Raw genomic sequence first — 18,000 nt, forward strand, 5'->3', positions numbered from 1 at the left:
GGATTTGGCACAGTAAACCACTTTCATATACATCTATAGATTTTTCAAATAAAAAGTGTTGATCAAATGTTATATTAATCTAATTTATTATAATGCTATTAAGGTAGATAAAGATAGAACAGTACAGTAATCAAATTGCAATCTATTGTTTTTCATTTTCTCACAGTATCAAGTTTTAATTCTTTGCCAAAGGAAGCAACGTAACACAGGTAAAATGCCTGTTCCTGTCACAATTAGCAAAAGAGCTTTTCCAAAGCCTTAACCCAAGCTGAAGATTGGATTGTACAGTAAATCATGTGACACTTTATTGAAAGCAACTTTGTGGAAGTGAACCTTTAAAAAACACACAAAGAATATGTTGACTATTAAGATGGAGTAACAAAAAGTAAAGTTTCAATTTCAATGAAATGAGAATAAAAATAGTTTGAAGCACTTCTACCTGATTACTGAAGATGCTTAATTTAAGTAATTGTTGGCAGGTCTTCAAGTCCTCAGATAGCACCTCTCTTCTTACTAATGATTCTAATTTTTCTTGTGTGCAGAAAGACTCAGGCAGGGCAACACAGAGGGTTTCAGATGTTGTACAGCAGGATAGTTTAAATAGCAGGAAAGTAAAAGTCCATTTTCTTTCTTCTATTTTGTTTTGTTCTTGTGGGAATTACTTCTCATGTTCTCCAGTTCATGAGCAGATGTGGCTTCTGGGCTAACCAGGTGAATCTAAGAGTCCAGAACAGTCATTGCAATCAAATTCATTTTGGAGAACTGTTAATGTCAGTCTGGGAAGCCTCATCACTGAACAAACCTCCATTTTAGCAAATAGACTATGGATAAGAGGATCTTTTGAGTGTGCATTGACTGGGTGCCAGGTTCTCCTGAGGGAGGGTCCTCCATGGCCTGCAGGTGGATCTCTGCTCTATTGTAGACCTCCATGAGCTGCCTGGCTCTCCATGATCTTCACCACAGGCTCCAAGATACTCTACAGGCTCCAAGATACTCTATACTCGGGCACATGGAGCACTTTCTGCCCCTCTTTCCTCGTTGACCTTGCTGTCAACAGGACTGTCTTTCTTAGCTATTCTCACTCCTCTCTTCTGTGGCTGCAAGTGCTCTCACACAGTAAACCTTTCCCCTTTTTAAATATTTTAGCCAGGAGCGCTGCCACTGTTGCTGATGGTCAGCAGCAGCTCCCTCTTGGAACCATGTGGCACTGGCTCTACTGGATGTAGGGGAAAGCTTTGGGTAGCTTCTCACAAAAAAATACTCCTGTAACCTCCCTGCTACCAAAGCCTTGCCATGCAAAACCAATAAAATAGGAAAGATTAAAGATATCAGGGATACATTGTTGAGAAGGCTGTTTATTGCATCCTTTCCTGTCTGGATGAGATAATGATGAGACAACCACAATAAGCAAAAATTAGGGTTTGAAGTTAAATACCTAACTGTCTAATCTATTTGTGGTTATCTTCAAGAGATTTTTTTTTTAATAATTTAATCTTTCTTAAAATTCTTAAGACTGTTCTAGTAGGGTACTAATACGAAACTTTAAGCACTGACAGAAAAACGTGACCTTGCAGGTTGTGGCAATGTCTTTTGAATTCCTTTTCCTAGAACTGGCTTCAGATTCAAGTCAAATTGAGACTTCTCATCAACCTGACTTTTTTAAAAGTGGCTCAGTTTTGCAATGCACAGCTCACAAATCAAATTTAACCTTCAGAATGGAAATGTTTAGTTCTATAAGACTTTGTGTGAGTAATGCCACTGAGTGATATTCAGAATAGTGTTTTGAAAATTTATTCAATAATCCCATCTAAATTATTTACTGAGTGGAAAATATGATGGATAACAAATGGATGTCCTTGGAAAAGAAAGGAGTACAACATCTGGAGTGCAGTAATCCCAGAAGTACAACTAACTCACCCTGCAACTGAGAGCTAGTGAAGGTGAAAAGCAGAGGAGAATCAGACATGTAGTCCAGTCAGCAGATCAGTCAGTAGATGTGATGTCTGCAAAGACACTCAGTCTGAAATCTTTGCATTGCCTTGTCTCAGAAGCAGATACACACATGGCACAGAAAGTTTGCAAGAAGGGGATGCTTTGAAAGACAGAAAAGAATTGAGAAATAAAATATTAGCATTAAACAAATGGTGGAAATTTTGTGTTGTGCCTCAGTCTGGTCTGTGCTGCATTTGCAGTTAGTGCTCTGGCCTCTGCCCTGCAGGCAGCTGTGCCATGGACTGCTGAACTGCTGTGGCACATAAAAACATTTGGTAGCTGCATGGTTCTTCCTGTGCAGCTCTCTAGCTGGCACACTGATTCAAATAAACCTATTTGCAATTATTGCTTTTCTTGCAGATTTGATACGGATATAGAATAGAGGAATTCTTACATAAGTATTCAATTCCTCAAAGCAGTCCTCTTTGCAAAGTGCAAATTCTTTCTCTCTGTATACAAACAGCTTTCTGGAAAACATTTTTATTTTTCATATCAATTATGAAAACATCCATTAATACTGGCACAATAAAACAAGTGCATACAGGCTATTTATTGTTCAATTTTCAACTCTGCCTAGATCATAATAAAGCAGATTTGAAGAAGGAAAGCTGGCTAATAGGTAAAATGTGACAAAACCCCACTGTGTGATGGAATACCCAAGGTCAATCTTTTATATTGCTTTAGAAAATACATGGTTCCAGGGTTTCTCATTCTTCCACCTCTTGGCAACTTGAAATGGAGGGTGTGCCAGGAAGTATGGCCTGAACAGTATCAACTGTAAAAAGCAAATACCAGGTGTTTGAACCACATGGAATCTGAACTCCCATAAAAAGGCACATGTTTGCAGCTGTTCTGGACAGTATATAGCAAACTAAATAAACCTATGTGCATGTATGCCTCAAAATATTGTTTACTAGCTTTACTGAGGTAATTCATGAACTGTGGAGTATTTCTCTTTTAATTCTAGGTAGCTATCTTACACAAAAAAATGCTTGTTTTACAATTTAATTATTTAAAAAATGTTTGTATATATTTCTCTGTACATATAAACACATACATCTAGTGAGAGATAGAGGCACACAATAGCAAATGCTATTAGAAAGAAGTTGTTGAATGAAATTGAGTATATTTCAAATATTGGAACTGCTGGAATTTGCCTTGACTCAGTTTCTATGTCTTCTGAATCGTCAAGATTTCTCAGTGGTAATATTAAACCACTGTTATTTATGTATATATGTATTTTCAGATTGATCTATTCTACAGCTGCAGTGAATTGTATTTGCAAATTGCAAAGTGTATGTGTGCAGTTTGGGCTAACAGAAAGCCAAAATCAGCCGGGTTTCAGTTATGGTGGTTTGAGTTGGTCCCTGGTGTTCTGTTTTCAAAAGCAAATTTCACTGCAGATATGCACTTATGAATATCCACTCATGAGATTAATGTGTTGAATTTACCTTTTTTACTTATTTCGGTTTTAAAAAAGAAAAAAAACCCAAACACAACCAATATTATCCTGAGCTCACTAGACCTAAATTCGCTTTTGTTTGAAGCAGGGGGGAAATACATTTTGTACCCAATGTTACTTTCGCCAGGTATGGAGAGTCAGTGTTGATACAAGGAAACAACACTGCAGATAAAGCAATACACAGCAAGATCCCTTGAGAAAGGGTAGGTGGAAACAAAGTGTCGTGGTTTGAGGTTTATTTGTTTGTTTGTTTAATTGTGGGGATACCTCCTTCACACAAATCTTGGAAATCAGGACTTAGTGTCTCCCTTGGTCCATGGAACTGTTCACCCACACAATTTTTGTCAGGATTGCAACCTTGAATTGTGTACCTTAATAACAAAGGTGTAAATGTGTTTTAAAAAGGAAAGAAACAAGTGGACAAATGTAATAATCCAAGATTATTTAGCCAGAAATGCTGCCACTGTTCTGCATTGTTCCAGAACTAGATGGTTCCAAAATTTGCTATAAGAGAGATTAGTACAGGCCAGCTGAGGGTCTTCTTTAGCTGTTTTGTGTTTTTCTGCAGAAGTGTTTTTAATTCCGCTGTGACTTTAGTTAACAGCTTTGAAAATGGCTAACTTGTTTAAGCACAGAAGGCAACAGGGAATCGTTAGAATGACTCATAAGGCATAGGATACCAATATTGAAATAAAAATGAGTTTTTCCAATTTCTATGTTTCAAGCAGTAATTCTGCAACATCTAGGACTGCTTTATGAAGCACAATCTTTTTCTTTAATAAGGAGATAATAGAAAACAAGTTAGCTGGGCTTGAGAGAACAAACAATAGAAAACAAGTTAGCTGGGCTTGAGAGAACAAACAGTGTTTCTCCTGGCGGGCTGGGGATCATAAACATTTTTTTGACAAGGATTTAGAGAAAGCACTGTCTGGATGAGGTCATATAACAGAAGCTGGTCTTCCTAACCCCAAATATATATCTGATGTGATGATTCTACACTTTGGGAGGTGTCAGCAAAAAAACCTCTTGGGTTCTTTTTGTTACTGCTTTGACAGCAACTAGTGTCTTGAGACACTAGGAAAGAAAAAGTGAGCCTGACAGGATAGGAATGAATTGCCTCCATGACAGAAAGAAACTGCTGTGTGTAAGGAGGTAATACACCAACTGCAGGAGGGTGAAGATAAATAAGAATGTATATGAGGACAATATCTTTTCTATATTGAGTGTCTAAGGGCATTAGTCTTCCTTATATTTTTCCTCTTGTCTCCTACTTTCTTCCTGCCATGAAGTATACTTTTTTCAAGTTTGCATGTTTGTTGTTTAAGTAGGTTTTATTATGTATATATTCATTGTACTATGTCTTTTTCACCATTTTGCATATAAAACCCATATTGAAAAATCTCTCTTAATCCCACATTTTTCAATGCCCCTGAGAGGTTTTTAAATGGATGATATGGACATAAATCCTTCAGTTATGCAACCTAAGGGAGGCCTCAGAAAGCCTGAGCTGCTCTAAACTCCACAGAAAGCAATATTATATGTCTAGAGGTTGACCTGAAAGGATCTCTTATCACCCTATACTTGTGGGCTTGGATTTTAATGCCTTGGATTGAAAGCTCATTTTGTGATACTGCTTGGTTTCTTTAGCTCTGCAAGTGATGAGAAGAAAAGGGCAAAATACTGGTATCATTGAAGTCTGTTGGTATTTTGAAGGTGTCAAGTTGTTATCTGGGAAGCATGAGTTCAAGAGGGTACTGTTCAAGTCATTAACAATGACTATGGTTAAGATTATTTCCATGCTTTTTTGATTCATTTGTGGTAATTTTGATTTTCCTTATTAGCTTGTTCTTCACCGTGGCTTCTGCTTTGATAGTCCTAAACCTTAACTCTATAAACCAGATTAATTTTGCATTAGCAATTTACCTTTGACTTGTGAATGAAATTATTTAATTGCTTTGTGATTCAGCCAGAAAATAAGAAAACAGAGATGAGAGTAGATAGAATAGAAACTTTCAAACATAGACTTGTATTTTAAAGATTGTTTATTTACAGAAATAGAGGACAAATGTGAAATATGGGGTAAAAGAAAGATAAAATCTGATGTAGAGCAGTGATAGCCAAAAAAAAAGTGAAAATATCTTTGATCCTATTTTCCTGATCTCTGTAGTAACATGTCCTAAAAGCAACTTGTCTAAGACTCCTTGGACTGTTTTCTGGCAGCAAATTTCATAAAAACATGAGCAGAAAATTGAATTAAAGTTTGATTTTTGCCATTGTGTAGAGAAAAACAAACCTCAGTTGTAAATAGGACTGCATATTTCTCAAATACAATATGGAAAAAATCTTTTTAGGCATTTTATGCCGTTGATCAAAAAGAATGAGTGATGTTGGAGAAGGAAGGAAGAGCAGAACAAACAGGTTCTATATGGGTGTGCATGCTCTCAGTAGCTCTGTCAGTCACATTTGTTCAATCTGATCTGAAGAAAATAAACCTATTAAACTCTCAGTGGTAAGAGTAATTTTTCCGATCCTTAGGTGAACAGCAAACGCATACCTGCCAGGGAAGCTGGACAGTCCATCACAGCAAGAGCAGCAAATTTGCGCAAGTCAGAAACCCAACATGGTTTCTTCCTGGACTTCAGAGCCAGATTTCTCTGACATCTCTCCCCAAGCTAGAAATTATTCAGACATTAAATGTGAAGAAGAAAATGAACTTATCATATTTTGAGGTCTTTTGGGCCCCTCTTCTCCTCTCTGTCAAGAATCACTGACATCCTAACATATCTCACCTATGCCTGCCTAATTAACAGATACCTTTCTTTTCAAGATAGGCCTATCATCATGCCATGGCCTTCTTCTCAATGCTCTTCTTACTTCTTTTTCCTTTTATTTTTTTTCTTTTTTTCTTTTCTTTTCTTTTTCTTTTTCTTTTTATTTTTATTTTTATTTTTCTTTTTATTTTTCTATTTTTTCTTTTCTCTTTCTTTCTTCTTTTTTTTCTTTCTTTCTTTTCTTTCTTTCTTTCTTTCTTTCTTTCTTTCTTTCTTTCTTTCTTTCTTTCTTTCTTTCTTTCTTTCTTTCTTTCTTTCTTTCTTTCCTTCCTTCCTTCCTTCCTTCCTTCCTTCCTTCCTTCCTTCCTTCCTTCCTTCCTTCCTTCCTTCCTTCCTTCCTTCCTTCCTTCCTTCCTTCCTTCCTTCCTTCCTTCCTTCCTTCCTTCCTTCCTTCCTTCCTTCCTTCCTTCCTTCCTTCCTTCCTTCCTCCCTTCCTCCCTTCCTCCCTCCCTCCCTCCCTCCCTCCCTCCCTCCCTCCCTCCCTCCCTCCCTCCCTTCCCTTCCCTTCCCTTCCCTTCCCTTCCCTTCCCTTCCCTTCCCTTCCCTTCCCTTCCCTTCCCTTCCCTTCCCTTCCCTTCCCTTCCCTTCCCTTCCCTTCCCTTCCCTTCCCTTCCCTTCCCTTCCCTTCCCTTCCCTTCCCTTCCCTTCCCTTCCCTTCCCTTCCCTTCCCTTCCCTTCCCTTCCCTTCCCTTCCCTTCCCTTCCCTTCCCTTCCCTTCCCTTCCCTTCCCTTCCCTTCCCTTCCCTTCCCTTCCCTTCCCTTCCCTTCCCTTCCCTCTTTCTCATGGTTTTTCCCTCTACTTTTTTTTTGACAGGGAGAATATCTTTATGGTTTAGTATTAATAGCAGTTCAGAGGAGCAGGAATAAGCACATGTTATTCAGAATGAGTGGCTTCACTCAGACACCATTGCATTGGTTGGCATACTCATTACAATCTGAAAATTACCTTCACTCATATAACTGTGTCATTGAAATCATAGCATCTAAGCTAATAACAAAAACCTACAGAACAGATTAGTCTTACATTCTCTTCACCCTTTGGTCAAATAGCCACAATAAACAGCATCTTGTGCTAAATGTGCCACTTACGATCTTTGTACATTTTCCTTGTTCCCTCTCTGGCTGTGTTTTTCTTGTCTTTTTCTGTTTGAACTCTGTCAACACTGAAGAAAAAGAACATCTCAATCTGAACCACCAAAGCTGAGGAAGGGCATTGAAGCAAGACTTCATCACCCATGAACCGGCAGTGAGGGATGTACACTGCATACTTAATAGCACCTGCAAAGCATCAGATAGATCACCTCCATGGCAAGGGCTGTACAAACATGTTATAAAGGAAGACAGTCCCTTTCCCACAGAAAGTTCAGCTGAAAGTCTCTCCTTGTTCACTTTCCTATGCCCACTCCAATTACTACTACTACTCTTGTTCCTATTCCCTGTTGACTTTCCACTCTTCTCAGGCTCCTTATGAAAAGGAAACAATCCTTTCAGACAACTTTGTTCTATCTCTTGCTCCATTTCAAGTGCCTCAGGATGGATCCAGAATGTTTTGTTCAGGCATCGCTACGGCAGACCTCAGCTGGAACAGGGAGAGCATGGTGTGGGGAAATGTCTCTGTGGGATCTGGTGTAGCTTGTGTCACCCTCTGAAAGTTAAAGTAAATAAGGAACAAAGAATTAATGTGTGATCATGTGATAAGCCAAAAAAAACCAAAGAAATCAAGAAACAGGATACAGGTTAGATAATCAGGGAAGAGGCAGCACGTAGGTTTTACCTGCAATTTCAGTCATATTTTGATGGCTGTGAGTAAAAACATAGACAAACTCTGCCCATAATTCATGCAAGATGCAATTGGTGCAGCAATGAAAACTAAGTTAATTTTTTTTTTCCTCAGAAAGGACATAATTATTAATGAGTGCTTTTAGCAATGAAACCCCTTTTGGTCTCATTGAGTAGAATTGCTTTGGAATTGCAACTTTGCACCTTGCAAAAACAGTGAAGGAATGAATTTTGACAAACTTGCTCAGTACCTCAGTGTGGAAATTTTGGAGGATAATACACATTGATGTTTTTAGTGGTAAGAATTTCTAATCAGTTATTTAATCCCAAAGCTAGCAGCCAAAACCTCCAGCTTTCAGGAAGCGAAAGAAAGAGCTGGAGGCTTGGTTTTGGGCTTACAAATGCTTTTCCGTTGAGATTACTGGGGGGAAAGTAGAAAAGTATTTTAAGGATTTGAGCCTTTGCTGGTTTGCTGTTTTTATGCTAAATTCTGGGAACGACATTAAAAACATGATGAGTTTACTGACTGCTGGAAATATTTCACACTAATATGTGTGTGAACAAATGCTCACAGTGAACATACTGCCTCATGTGGTCCATTTATATTTATATTGTCAAAGGCAATGCAGCTTTAATCTGTCATCTTTAGTCTTCATCTCCTTGATCCCCAAGATGGGCCACTGACAATAGTCTCCATGTCAGAGTAAAATCTCTGCAGAGAACAGACTTGGAAGTAGAAGACAGTGTGATTTAGCATGCAGAATGACCCAGGTGATGGATTCAGCAGGAATACTTTGCAGGAAGGAACAAGAACACCAACCAGCTCATGTTGAGGTACTGTGATATCACGGCAATGTACAAAAAGAGAACAGACAGTGGGACAAGAGGGGATTTAAGAGATGCTTCTTTTAACTCCTTATGCTAGCTTCAGAACTCTTTAGGATGAAGGTATCACAGAATAAGAATATTCTGATTTGGAAGGGACCCAAAAGGATCATCAAGTCCAACTCTGGAGCAAATGGCCCATACAGAGAATGAACCAACAACCTTGGCATCATTATCACGATGCTCTAACCAACTCACCTAATCTCTGTGTGGTAATCTAGCTGTATGTATACTATAAATTCAGAAAAATTGTTTCTTGGAGATTTCTAGTGTGCATTCAATTTCCTCCTTTTTTTTTTCCTGCATGAAGAAAAACTGATAAGGAACATTTTTTTCAGGAATTAAAGACACTTGAAGGCTTAAGAAAAAATATCAGAATTAAAATATAATATAAAATCTTTGTACAAAATAAACATATATTTTAGCTATTTTTTCCATTTCACTGTTCACAGTTCATTTCTGTAGAACTAGGAGCTAGTATGTTCATGAGTAAATTTTTTTGTTTCCCTAAGATCACAAATATTCTTTTGAAGAAGTTGTGTTCCTGTTGCTAGACTCCAAGTCCTTCACATATACCTGCCATTCAGATACCTGTAAATTTGGTTTTCGAAATTGTGTGGAGCTGAATATGTCATCAAGTGTCTCTTTCAGTAAAATGATGGTTTTGACTGAGCCTGCTTTTCCCACTGTTTTTTGGTGCACTTTGATGCTCATCTTTGCAAGCACAGCATGTATCACTATGGCATCATCCATTGGGGAAAAAGAAAAAAATGCAGCAGGACAAATTGTACTTCAGTCAATAGCTTTGACTGGGAACCTTTGGCATATTGGAAAGAAGCTCTTGGGATACCAGTGCATCTGTAAAGGAAAACAGCCTGACTCACAAAACAAGGATGTTGTATGCTACCTATTGGTCTGTTCTAGGTAAAATTATATTGAAATATAATTCTGAATATCAAATTTTGAAGAGTCATCAAAAGAAATACACTTACCTTCTGTCTAATTACTTGATAGGCAGAAGGAAATTGGATGAAAGGTCTTTTAAAAGAATTTCCATTCTGTGTTGCCATGCTAGAACTGAAAAGAAGCTTTAGAAGTGATTCTTATCTCTTTGATAAAAGGAAGTTGATTGCGACTTGTCATATACTGTCCCAAGCTCAGTATTGTGACTTCTGTGCTAAGAAAAGCAGTGCCTTGATGGTAGCATCTTTTAGCTATCAAGAGAAAGAATAATTTCTTGACTGCATAGAAATCAAACCTTAAAGAACAGTTCCAGTTTAAAGCCTTATTAGCTTTGGGAGCAGCTCCCTGGTAATGCTTATAGTACTGCTTTAACCTTTAAAAGCTGCTTTAAACCTTTTAAAGTCAGATTGAGTCAAGTACTTCAGAATATATTTTAGAGAAAAATACTACTTAGGCAAAGGAATGAAAAAGATGCAATTAAGTTAACAGTAAGTCTTCTATCTTCTTCTATCTGGAACTTCTTTTTTTTTATTTTTGGGAACTGTAAGACTGTAGAGGAGTTGACTTGCTCAATTCTTATTCCCTCCAGTTCTCCTCTAAAATTAGAAATAGGAAGTGGAATATGCCAATTGATGCTTCTGATAAAGTAGGGAAACACTGAATTTTATATAAAGGCACAGACAGATTTAAACTTTGAAGATAGCAGCAATCCTTCTGTTATTGGAGGAGCAACTTGTCCCAGGGCCTTGATTCTGTAGTATTTCTTGCCCTGTACTATCAGTGGGGGAATTCGAGAGTCCTTAGTAATAACCTCAGCTCCGCTGTAGCTCTTTCTCGGGGGGAAACCACACTGTGACTTTTCTGACAACTCAAAGAGTGTAGCAGAGGGTGAGTTTCACAGCTGCTGCTGCACCATAAATATACTGTATTACTCTGTTGATGGGATACTCTTCCAGTAAGGTAAGAACTAATCTTGGTGTTTAAATACCACTGTCACCTGAAGAATATATAAAAGTCTATGGATAATGGACATAGCTTAGAAACTAATAGAGTAATGTATACAACCAGCAGTTCTTACATTTTTGTGTATGGAAGCTGATATTTTATTAACTGTAGTGAAAATTACAGATTTTGCAGCCTTCTCTGAAGCAAGAAACAAAGGCCTTAAGCTAAATCAAGAGGTCTTCTGAACATTTTGGCAGTACATTTCTACTAAAACAACTAAATGCAGTTAATTGGCAAACACATGCAGCCATAGCAAGAAACTTTGTAATCAGTCTCATGCTTAAAGGATGAACTGCTGCTGTGGGGCAGGCTCCAGAGCACAGAATCACACAGCATGTGTATTCACTGTATTCACAGCACATTTCTTTTTTTTTTTTTTTCACAAGGCCTTTGCATAAGTTGTGCTTTTGGGAGGAGGTGAACCTGTTTTGTACAAGCACACTGTGCTTTGTCTTAATCATAATTTTGCATTCTGTTCATGGGAGAGTATATGGAGTAAATCTGAGGAATATGTGCAGTAGCTTCTTGAGAAATAGAAGATATGAAAGGATTGACTATCTCAAAATTACTTTCATAGCACCACTTAAAATGCTGAGTCATCACTCAGACAGCATTTAAGTACCCAATACTTCTCAGCAGAAAATTGAGAGAAACTTATATGTCTGTGTCAACTGAAACTTTTATTGCCAACATGTAACATCTATTGACAGATCTTTGCAAGAAAGTAATCCATGAACAATACTTGATTTCCACTGATCCTGGCCTGAAGTGCTACACTACTTTTATTGTCAAGCCTTATGATTAGAGAGTAAGTAAAGTAGCAGGTCTGAAAATGGCCTTTTTATTAAGGAGTCAGAGAGACTAGGAAATTGTGAAGGGGTTTTCTCATAGAAAATATCAACTTCAGCAAAGAGTGAAAATAATGATGATCCTGAAGTGTCACAAGGATAATTTAAAGGAGTTGCACTGGAAGTCTGTATCCTCTTCCATTGGGAGTCATCTTCCCCAGATTATTTCCCTCTTTTCTCTTTCCAGTGTCTCAGGACCAGAGAACATATTCTATAGAAGAGAGTGGGTACACTGAAACAGTTGAACTAAAACTCTTCTGTAGCACAGTGACAGTTTATTCAATTCTGCTATGAGTTTGGATGCTCTATTTTTTGGCAAAGCCTTTGGAAAGCAGATGCTTTCATATTTTGCTTCAAAGCATTTCCACAGAACATTTTTCCTTTCTTTATTAGAAAGTGACAAGTATGCTAAATTTGTTATCAGAATTTACTTTATTCAGAACATAATTTACTCTTTGCCTTAAATTTCACTTTAAAATGCTATATTTTCTGGGTTAAATTTCTATTTCATCTTAACTTTATTTTCTGGCTTACATTCCTCAAGCTGATCCATTTTATACACAAAATGTCTATCTGGTTAAATATTCCTATTTATATAATTGTAAAAAATAATGGCAGATGGAATCCTCTTGCTGTTTGCAAACAACAATGTTTGATGATGAATGCACAACATTGTCATCCAAAATTGCTGTTTATGGTGAACTGCAGCCTGTAATAAGAACTTGCTGTGTATGTTGAACAGTACCCCAGATTTCTGTAAAATGCTTCAATAAACTTGTCATGCAGATTTCTCTCCCTCCAGGAAAAGACAACTTAATGCCTCCTCTATGTTTACCTCTGTTTTGGATTTATCAGTGGAGGCATGCATGTCTATATACACGCTAGAAGGTTTTTATGAATTGCACAGTTATTGTTATTTCCCCTCATACACAGAGTAAAAAGCTCCTTTCAGCCTGACTGAATTTTAATTCCATTTCAGAGACTAACAGAACAGGAAATCATCAGTCAGACTCTGAGAGATCATGTTGTGTGTGTCCTGTATAATCTGTGTGGCTGTGGGTGGCACAACCTAGACTTAAGTAACCCTTAGAACAACCTGATTTGTCTCCCATAATCTTGCTTTTAGTGTTTGGAGGATTTTATCAACTCCAAACTCCTCAGGATAGAGTTTTCCGTGCTGTGCGTGCACCTCCAGCTGTTTGTATCCAGCAATTTTTTGTAAAAGCTTCAGACCAACACGGCACAGTTATTTATAAGACGATGATTAGAGAAAAATATGTTTAGTTCACTTGAAAGAATAAATCTGAAAATATTTTTAAGAACTACCAGCAGTGTTCTTTCCTTCTTTCAATCCACCAAACCCCATGTTTTAGTGCCAGCACTTGAGGTGGTGAATCATTACCTTCAAATGTTCTCTTTATTTCCATAAAAAACAACCCACTTTTAGCCATGTCAAAAGCCTCTGTAAAAGACTTTTTGAGCATGAGCCAATAAGCTTTTTCATCAGGGCACCAGATTTCTCCAGATACGATGAGCATTCATTACACCCTGGCCTATTTGATAATATTTGCTTTTATGATCACACTGGTTCAAACTATCCAGTCTTGTTATGACAAAGTGTGGCCCAGATATTTGAGCCCTGGTGGGGGTGGGGAGCTGAGGTGGAAGCAGCTTTCAACATTGTGGGTTAAAATGTCATCTTTTCCAAGCATTCCACCCTTTAGCCCTAAGGAGGAAGAGATACAGAGGACGTGTGAGCTCAACCTACAAGACTGTGGTGGAGGTAGGAGTGGTGTGTAAGGGTGCTAAGGCAGAGACATGAAGATACTGGGAACTGGAGATGAAAAGAGAGGAGTGGCATGGTTACAGAGGTAAGATGATATGAATTAGATGCCCACTGCATAAAGAAGCTAAAGCTGAGCTTTTGTGTAAATTTAATTATTTCTTTCTAATTTTTTCTCCTCACTGTAATGATCATTGAAATGCATGATGGTGTCCTGAACACTTATTTTACATAACAGCAGCCTCTTATTCATCTCCTACTCCAATTAGAGGCAGTTTCAGTCTCTTGAGGACATCTCTAGAAATTTCCTTTTCAGCAGAAGAACACTTCTTTCATGTCACCTAACAGCTTGTTCCTTGGACAATAAGCTGAGCCAGAATTGCATCACTTGGTAGCATATTTTGAGCTCACCTGCTCTGTCCAGGAAAGTAGGAAGAAAGTATTCTGAACATCAATATTGATAGTTTAGTTTCCTTTGTGGGAATGTGGGGTCAGCTAGGGTTTTTTTTCATTGAAACTGTTAAGTATGTTTTTAATTTCATGCCAAAGGTGCTGTTTCCTTCTTGGCTTAAATGGATATACATTTCTTTATTATACAGAGAAAGACTGCGCTGTACAGACTACTTCCCTAAAACATCATCTCTTCCATGTCTTTCTGCTAATTTTGTGAGGTTGTTCTTTCCATGTTTGGAATGTATCCAAGTCTGTGTGCATTTCTGCTATATTTGGCAGGGGAGATGAGAAGAGATTGTGCCCTCTGTGTAAGTGACCAGCTGGATCTCTGCCAGAAAGAGGAACTGACCTAGAGCTTATGTCTCAGAATTAAAGGGAAAGCAGGGACAGGTGACTCTCAGCAAGGAAGACAGAATGGATGAGGCCCTCTATGGACAGAGAGGAGCAGACACAATCACAAGCCTTGGTCCTCATGGGGGACTTCAACCACCTCAATATCTGTTGGAGAGACAACAGGACAGGGCATAAGCAAAGGGAGGATCTTGGAAGATTTTGATCCTAACTTCCTTCTCCAAGTGAGACAGGAGACAACAAGGAAGGGTACTCTGCTGGGCTTTATTCTTAACAACAAGGGGCTGGTGGGGAATGTAGTCCTCCAAGGCAGCCTTGTTTGCAGTGACTATGAAATTATGGAATTGAAGGTGCTTAGAGCAGCAAGGAGGGCACACAACAAGTTTTGGCCTCATTTTCTTGGTAAAGTACCATGGAATACAGCACTGTAGAGAAGAAGAGCCAAAAAAAAGCTGGTTAATATTCAAGGATCACTTCCTCAGAGCTCAGGAGCAATGCATCCCAAGGAAAAAGAACTCAGGTATAAAAAGGTCTGCTTAGATGAGCACGGAGCTCCTGAAAAACTTCAAACATAGAAAGAAAGCTTACAGAGGGTGGAAGCCAGGAGAAGTAGCCTGGGTGGAATGCAGAGAGATTGTCCAAAGAGACAAGGATTGTGTTAGGAAAGTTAAAGATTCTGTAGAATTAAACCTGCCCAAGGAGGTCAAGAGCAAAAAGAAAAGCTTCAAGACATATGTTGGTGATAACAAGAAGAATAGGGAAATGAGGGGCCTCTCTGGAGGGAAACAAGAGACCTGGTAACCCAGGATAAGGAGTAGCTTGAGGTACTCAATGACTTTTTTGTCCCTGTCTCCACCAGCAAATATTCCAACCCAGCAAATATTGCCCAAGATGCAGAAGGAAGAGGAAGGAACTGGAAGAATGAAGAACCTCCTACTGTAGGAGAAGATCAGATTTGAGAAGATCTAAGGAACCTTAGAAAACCTTTCAAAATATCTACAGTGCAAAACTATAGGACCTGTTGAGATGCATCTCTGGGTCCAGAGGGAACTGACAGGTAAGTACCTAAACTACTATCCATCCTATTTGAGAAGTTGTGGCAGTCTGGTGAAGTTCCTATTGAGTGGAAAAGGGGAAACATAACCTCCATTTTAAGAAGAGAAAAAAGGAAGACCAAGTGAACTACAGGCCAGCCAATTTCTTCTCTGTGACTTACAAGGTCATGGAGCAGATCCTCCTGGAATATAAGCTAAGACATACTGAAAGCAAAGAATTTGTGACAGCAAACATGACTTCACTAAGGGCAAGTCATGCTTGACAAATTTGTTGGCCTTCTAGGATGGAACTACAGCATTGTAGGATCAGGTGTGAGAGACTGGAATATTAATGATTCAAACAGCCATTTGCAAAAGCAGCAGGTGCTGTGCTGATGTGCAAGGTCACAACCGAGGTGCATGCCTAGCGCTGGAGGTTACAAGTTGGGTTTTGAGCCAGATAGGGCACATTTTTATCACACCCGATGAAAAGCAGATCCTGCAAGGTGGGATGGTGTTTTTTATCATGTCAATGTCCTTCCTTACACAATTGGCTTAGCTGTAAAACTCTCCCCCACCCCTGGAAGGTCACATTCACACACAACATTCACATTCATGCATAGGCCTGAGGGTATCCATCCTTTCTGAGGGAGCATAACTGGCTCAGCATGCTGATGTGAGAGGCAGGTCATAAATCGTTAAAAATGCCCAAAGTGCCCCCAGAGTCATTTCTGGGGCCTTCCACCAGAGGACTGCATGTGATCCATGGTGTTGCAACAGATTCACAGTGCTGCAAAAGACCATGTAAAACTCTCCTGACAGGGGAGGTGCTTGTGCATTCCACCTAAACCTAAATGATTGAACTTTGTGTTTCATGGCTTTCCCCCATGCCCCACGGAGCAAGATTGTGACCATCACTTTGACAGACAGCAAAACTGCAAATTGATGTCTGCACATGCAGACATCAAATCTTGTTGCTGGATCCATGAGTGATGATATCTTTATACTCTTATCCTTTTTTCTCTTTCCTTTCCATTGCAACCAAATAGTTCTAATATAAATCTCACCTATATCTATCTTTAGGAACATCCATCCTTCAGTGTCATTTCCCTCTAATCTGCCCCAAGGGGTCTATTAACAAAGGCTTTAGTTATCCTTCCCTTCAAGGGCAGGTCGTAACATAAAGGAAAGACAACTGATGTCATCAGAAACAGAGAGGGACTTCTTACCAAGGCCTGTAGTGATAGGTCAAGGGGTAATTGCTTTAAACTAAAATTTGATTTTGATTAGATATTAGGAAGAAATTCTTCACTCAAGGCACTTGTAACCCAGAGAAGTTGTGAACTTGTGTTTCTGTGTCTGTCCCTGGCAGTGTTCAAGGCTAGATTGGAAGGGGCCTTGTGCAACATGGGCTCATGGAAGGTGTCTCTGTCCATGGCAGGGGGATGGAACTAGCTGATATTTAATGCCCCTTCTAACTCAAACCATTCTATAATTCAATGATCCCTTGTTAGGAACTGTCAGCTTTATTTACTTGCATATATCATTCTTCTGTCAACTTCTTTATTCATTTTTTAGAGCCCCTCTAAGCATTCCTTAGCTGGATTTGGTTTGGTTTTTTCACCTGGTACCTGCTTTTTCCTTGGTTCTTTATGAAGGAAAGAATTCATCTATCCATGTTTCTATCCAGTGCCTGAAGCAAAGCAAAATCTCCTGCTGTCTTGATTCTTTCACACTGTATTTTTGAGTCTGTAGTGGCTTGCAGTCTGAGCCTGCTTCTGCACCTTTTCATTTAACTTGAGCATTTTCACTGGTCTTATTTGTTCTTCTCTGTCTCCTGGTATTTCCAGTGCATGTATATTGACTAACACAAAATACATTTTTCTCCTCCTTTGACTGCTTCTTTTGGCTAGTTCTGTGTGTGGTTTTCTTTATGTGTCCCATTTTCAAGCCCACATTGCTAGGGGAATAGTGTTCCTATAATATCCATTGGCAACATTCATTCTCTTATTTAACCTTAAACACTGAGCTTAAAAAGCCAATGAGATTCTAATTTGTCTCCAGATGAAATGAGGAAACTGCTCTGGAAATGGGAAACCAAATTATTTTGATGTTTGTATCTTGAACTAAAAAATTTAATATTGTGATTTTTTTTTCCTTCCCATGCAATTTCTATGCAGATGTATCTTATGTACAGATTGTTGGTGTGCAAATGGCCAAAGTGGAAAGACACATTTTTATTGAAAAGTCTATTAAAATATTTTTAATTCAATTTTACATTTATTATTTATATAAATGGTGTTCTCTGTTGTATTAGCTTTTCTTTCCAAGTCCTTCTGCATCTAGTAAGGAGAAACTTTTCTTTAAGCAGTTGTAGCATAGACTTTGATGAAATTCTGCAGGGTATTTCACTAAAGATGTTAATTGACAAATATACATCTGGTTGTTAGCAGTGCTACAACACTCCTGTGAAAAGGCTTTATTTTGTTCCACTTAAGAATACATCCTTATTGTGAGAATATTGTGAGTGTTGCTGCTTGGCATCAATGTAATCAAAATACTGATCAATTATTTCTTTTCTGTTTGTTAAAAAATGTGCAAGTTCTTCAAATGA

Source organism: Molothrus aeneus, chromosome 1 (genome assembly GCF_037042795.1).
Source record: "Molothrus aeneus isolate 106 chromosome 1, BPBGC_Maene_1.0, whole genome shotgun sequence".
NCBI classification, from domain to species: Eukaryota; Metazoa; Chordata; class Aves; order Passeriformes; family Icteridae; genus Molothrus; species Molothrus aeneus.